Source organism: Cibotium barometz, chromosome 31 (assembly GCF_041138505.1).
Source record: "Cibotium barometz isolate CiBa-2024 chromosome 31, ASM4113850v1, whole genome shotgun sequence".
In the NCBI taxonomy this organism is placed as follows: Eukaryota; Viridiplantae; Streptophyta; class Polypodiopsida; order Cyatheales; family Cibotiaceae; genus Cibotium; species Cibotium barometz.
This window is the reverse complement of record NC_141076.1, coordinates 743598-749893: the sequence shown is the minus strand read 5'-3', so window position 1 is coordinate 749893 and position 6296 is coordinate 743598.

Genomic DNA, 6296 nt, shown 5'->3' with positions numbered 1-6296 from the left:
TGTAGTAATCACATTTGCAGGGCTGGTATTATGACACAGCCTGCCACTCCATGGTCTATCAACAAACCCACTAGATGAGGACTCTCCTGGTCCACTCAAAGACTGTGTGATTGCTGACCTGCATTCTGTGCAACCACACTTCCACTCACATCAGCCCCAACAGCTTCTTTTTCAGCAGCATACCAGCTGCTCATCTCATCAAAGACAACATCCCTGCTTACTCTCAACTCACGTGTAGCAGGGTTATAACACCTGTATCCCTTTTGCTCAAGGGAATATCCAATAAACACACATTTTTCAGCTTTCGGATCCAGCTTAGTTCTCAGCTCATCTGGCACATGCACATATGCAATGCATCCAAAGACTTTCAAATGAGACAAATCAGGTTTTCTGCCAGTAAACCTCTCCTCTGGAGTTACATCATGTATGGCTGCAGTTGGAGTCCTGTTCATGATGTATACTGCTGTAGAAACAGCCTCAGCCCAATAGCAATGCGGCATATTCTTCTCTTCCATCAATGCTCGCGCAATCTCAGCAATGTGCCTGTTTTTCCGCTCAGCAACTCCATTTTGTTGCGGAGTGTATCTGCATGTATACTGTCTCCGAATACCATTCTTCTTCAAATATTCAGAGAACTCATTGGAGAAGTACTCTCCCCCTCCATCTGACCTTAGGCACTTTACATATTTCCCTGTTTGCTTTTCAACCAAAACTCTGAAATTCTGAAAGTGAGTGAACACCTCACTCTTCTCCTTCATGAAATATACCCACACTTTCCTTGTGTGGTCATCAATGAAAGTCGCATAATACCTGCAGCCTCCCATAGATATGGTCTTCGTAGGACCCCATACATCTAAATGCATAACATCTAGTGCATTTCTGCTCACATATCTGTTACGTGGAAACACATGCTTTGTTTGCTTCCCAAATTGGCATGCTTCACAAATTTTATGCATACCTTCCACTTTAAATTTTGGCAGCCCTGTCACAATTCCTTTTGTCTGCATAGACTTCAATCTCTGCACATTCACATGTCCAATTCTTTTATGCCATATGTCTGTGTCTGCAACAATTCCTGAACCATTTGCAAACATCGCAGCACTCATCTCAGGCATGTCTACATCCAACGTAAACATTCTGCCCACTCTGTTGCCTTTTGCAACCAACCTGCACTTGTCTTTAAAATCTTCAACATAACATCCATCAGGGTTAAACCGAACCTGCAAACCCTGCTCAATCATCTGGCCAACTGAAACCAAATTCTTTGTTATGTTCGGTACATGAAGTACATCTGCAAGGTACTTCACTTTGCCATCCTGCATAGACAATGGCACATCTCCAATGTGGGCAATTGGATGAGCAGTGTCATCCCCTGTTTCCACAAAACCTGGTCTTTCCGGGTTTTTCATCTCCTTGAACCACTCCCCATGACTCGTCATGTGGTTCGAAGTGCCTGAATCCACATACCATACATTATCTTTTTGTGCTGCATCAACATTTTCAGACATGGCATTCACGACATGCTGCATAACAAACAACCTTTCATTATCCTCATTATTTCTGCTTGAGGATGCATAGTTGTTTTGCTGCACTTTCCCATTTTGCATGTCAGCCTGCTTCTTATAACATTCTGCCTGCACATGTCCAGGCTTACCACAATAATAGCATTCACGTGCATCATTATATTGCCTTTGCCAGTTTCCACGGCCTCTTTGACTCCCCCTGCCTCTGAATTTGCCTCTTCCACCTGCGTGTTGTTGTTGTTGTTGTTGTTGATTCTGGGACTGTTGTTGTTGCTGCTGCTGCTGACCATAATTCTGATTACCTGTTCGGCCACCTCCTTGACCGCGTCCACGGCCTCCTCTACCTCGTCCTCTTCCTGAACTCGTGTAGAAGGCCTGTTGCTCTGAACTGTTTTTGCTTTGTGAAGACTGTTGATCTCACCCAAGCTCTTCTCTTCGATAATTAGCATAGACACCAAATCTGTAAAGTTGGGAATGTTTTCCCGAGTCTGAATAGACATCTTAAACGCCTTGTATTGTGGCCCGAGACCACGTAGACAGACTTCCACCTTGTCATCATCATCTACTGACACACCAATAGATGCAAGGGATTCCACAATACCCTTTATCTTCAACGCATAATCATTCACAGACATGCTCTTTTTCTCCACAGTATGAAGTTCATTCTTCAACTGTATCTTACGTGCCTTGGTATTTGTTTCATAGAGCTTTACCAAGGTATCCCACGCCTCCTTGGGGGACTTGGCATCCTGAATGTGCCCAATCATGGTGTCCTGTATACTAATGGAAAGCCAATACATAACCTTCCTGGATCCTTGGTTCCAATCTTTAAACTCTTTCACATCTGCAGCAGCAGTCAGATTTATATCCGGTATCTCCGGTGCCTCTTCATGCTCACCTTCTATGTAGTCCCAATAGCCTTTTCCCATCAGGAAATTTGTCAACCTGAACCTCCAAGAATGGAAGTTATTCTTATCAAGCTTCTCAGCCACAATCTGAGTTATCCCATCATTCGACATCTTGCCAAACACACAATTTTACCAAAAACTGCACTCTGGTTTTTCTGCAAAACTGCTGTATTTTCTGCACAGCGGTACTGTAGTACTCTCAAATGTCACCAACAGTGACTTCAATGTGCATACATACACCCAATGGCAAATGTAGACCTCTTTGCAGCACCCACAGTGTCTGCACAGTCAATCTGTCTTCCTGTAGTTCTTAAAACAGAGTTCTGCAGAGAATCGATGACTTACCCGCAGAGTGCTCGAAATCGCCTGCTTTTTGAAAAACGGAGGTCCAGACGCGCCCGAAACGTGTTTTCGGCTCGGAAATTGTAGTCCGAAGGACTGTATAGTTGCCCTATAACTTTACTCCCACGAAGAAAGCTCCTCAATCAGAGACCGTTTGCCGAGACCGTTTGCCGGTGCCTCCCGTAGAGCTCCCGACAAGGGTGTAGTCACCAACATAATAGGGAAGAGTAGTTGAAGCTCTTACCCTCGTACCGCTTCCTGTGGTTCTCTTGCTTGCAGCTCAGCCCTTAGCACGAACCAGGCTCTGATACCATGAAAAGATGTAGGGGGGAAGAGAGCTTGAGCTCTTGCAAGCACACACACACACTCACAAAACCCTAATATAGAACACACAAGGTGAGAGGCTGAAAATCTTCTTCTTCTCTACTCTCAACACTCAACACACCATATACAAGAATAAGAGTACACACAATATGAAAGGTACTCAACCAATACATACACGGGTTCTCTATAGTGTGAACCCGACTAAATGAGCTGGCGCTATAACTATGCCAGTCTCTAGAGTGGCTGTCACACAGCCTGTCATCCCACTGGCCGCATATCACCCAAGATCTCACCAACCATGCCAGTGGTGTAAGAGTGGGACCTATCCCCCAATCAGTGGCCACCGCCTCACTAGACGAGCTCGATATCTCAACAAAGTCAACTTTGAAAAGTCGCTCGCCCTTGCGTCCCAACATTATGAGACGCAGATTGCATACATGGAGCAATACTTGGTTCCCCACTCCATCTCCTTTCCCCATTGCCCTAATGATCGATGGGTGCCTGTTGAGCTGCTTAAGTACATTCGACAATATGCCCGCCCCTACATCCAGTGCCTTGAACGCTTCATCGACATCTGCATCCCTACACAGGAGCTTACTGTACCTTCAATAAGCAGGAGGTGAAGAGGTTGGGGAAGGGCAATTTAGGAACTAGGTTCCTCTCGTGGCTCGCCACTTTTGCGTTCCTCTCATCAGCGACGATGAGGATTCGGATGAGGAGGTAGAGATGCCTGCATTGCAGTTGGCAGGGTATTTGAGGGATGACAAGGAAATGAAGGCAGTAGAAACGAGTGCTGGTGTAGAAGAGCAGCTTGCATCGGAGCACTTTCCAGAGGGTGCACAATCTCAGCTGAATAGCCCACTGTAGAAGATGCGGGGCCATCTTCCCCACACTTGGAGAGCAAGGTGCTGCCAGAGCTTGAGATCAATCTCTTGAGCACCATTATGGTGGAAGGTGAAGAATACTTATTTCTTCATGAACTTGAAAAGACAGTTGGCTTCAGAATGGATAAATGCTTGGGCATTATATGCACGCGATGTGAGGTGGACCTTGATACGTCCAACCTCGGTCCTCACCTAGATAGTGCTATATTACCCCTTGGAGAATCTGTCACAGAGACAGTTTCTTTGGTCAAGGAAACTGTGGTTGAGAACGCGGAGCAAGCCCTAGTTCTAGAGGAGGAATTCACAACCTTACAAGACAAGCTAGAGGCTGAAAAGTTACCGCTGGAGTAATGGAGGAGACCAAAGCACCAAAAAAGGATGAGGCTAAGTCCTCGATTGACCTCTCCGCCTCCACCAGCACTTTGGCAAAAGAAGACATTGAGCAAGAGGTAATAATTGACCTTTTACAACCTAGAAACATTTGAAATTATGTATAGGAAAATATTTTGATTTTTCCTTTGATTGTAGAGGGTGGTTGAAATTGACGGATTTGCTGGGAGAGGTGGCAGTAGAGCAAAGACCAAGCCAAGGTCCATGGACATGATGCTGCGTTGGTGCACTATCTTGGTCAACTTCCTGTGGATGGCATCGCCATTATCCAAAGGGACTACACCCCTCAATCTGCCTTCACTCTCTTCTTTTTGAAAGCCCTCTCTAAGGTGCTCTATGTAGCCTCTATGGCACAGAGCACCAAATGTATAGTTCTGATCAAAAAATCCCTTGCCTTCGATGTTTTTGGTACTGGACTTAGAGGTAAGCTTCTTGCTCGTATAGGTATAGCCAAAAGCATAGGCATAGAGGATCCTCATCAACAAGAAATAGCCCAATCACTCCTTGAGCACACTCTGCCCAATAACAAGAGAAGGAAGCTCAATATTGTAAGAAAGCTTTTGTAAAGATGATATATATCACTTCTTACAATACAATTTTTGCAAACTTATTTTCATCAAGTATATCATTGTTTTTTCTAGTTTGTACCATCAATGTTTTTGTGAATGCATCAGAAATGACCCTGGGACCCTAGGGCGAGTAGTGCGAGAACAGTGCGATTTTTGAGCTTGCACCACTACTGTAGAGCCCAAATTCGCACTATTTTGGCACACCTTTCCCATCCCTTCAAGAGCAATTCTAATGCATTGCATGATAAATAATGTATTTTTACACATGATTAAAGGTATTTTTATCTTGTAAATTACTGTTTCTCATAATCAATGTATTCAACTTGATTACAAATGCATCAAAAATGATTCTGAGTGGCTGGGAGAGCAGTGCCAGAATACTGCGAATTTTGAGCCTGCACCGCTACTGTAGAGCCCAAATTCGTACTGTTCTAACATAGCTTCCAAGCCCTCCAGAAGCAATTCTGATGCATTGGATGACAAATAATGTATTTTTATACATGATTAAAGGTATTTTTATTTTGTAAATTACTATTTTTATAATTAATGTACTCAACTTCATTATATGCATCAAAAATGATCCTGAGTGGCTGGGGGAGCAGTGCGAGAATAGTGCGAATTTTGAGCCTGCACCGTTGCTGTATCGCCTAAATTCGCATTGTTCTGGCATAGCTTCCCTAGTCCTCCAAGAGCAATTCTGATGCATTGGATGACAAACAATGTAATTTTACACATGATTAAAGCTGTTTTTATCTTATAAACTATTGTTTCTCACAATTCGTGTACTCAACTTTATTATAAATGCATCAGAAATGATCCTGAGTGGCTGGGGGAGCAGTGCCAGAACAATGCAAATTTTGAGCCTGCACCGCCATTGCAAAGCCTAAATTCGCACTGTTCTGGCATAGCTTCCGTAGTCCTCCAGGTGTAATTCTGATGCATTGGATGACAAACAATGTAATTTTACACATGACTAAAGCTGTTTTTATCTTATAAACTATTGTTTCTCACAATTAGTATACGCAACTTCATTATAAATGCATCAAAAAATGATCCTGAGTGGCTGGGGGAGCAGTGCCAGAACAGTGCAAATTTTGAGCCTGCACCGTCGCTGCTGCGCAGAGCCTAAATTCACACTGTTCTGGCATAGCTTCCCCAGTCCTCCAGGAGAAATTATGATGCATTGGATGATAAACACTATATTTTTACACATGATTAAAGGTGTTTTTATCTTATAAACTACTGTTTCTCACAATTAGTGTGCTCAACTTCATTATAAAGGCATCAGAAAAATGATCCTGAGTGGCTAGGAGAGAAGTGCCAGAATCGCCGTTGCAGAGGCCAAATTCGCATTGT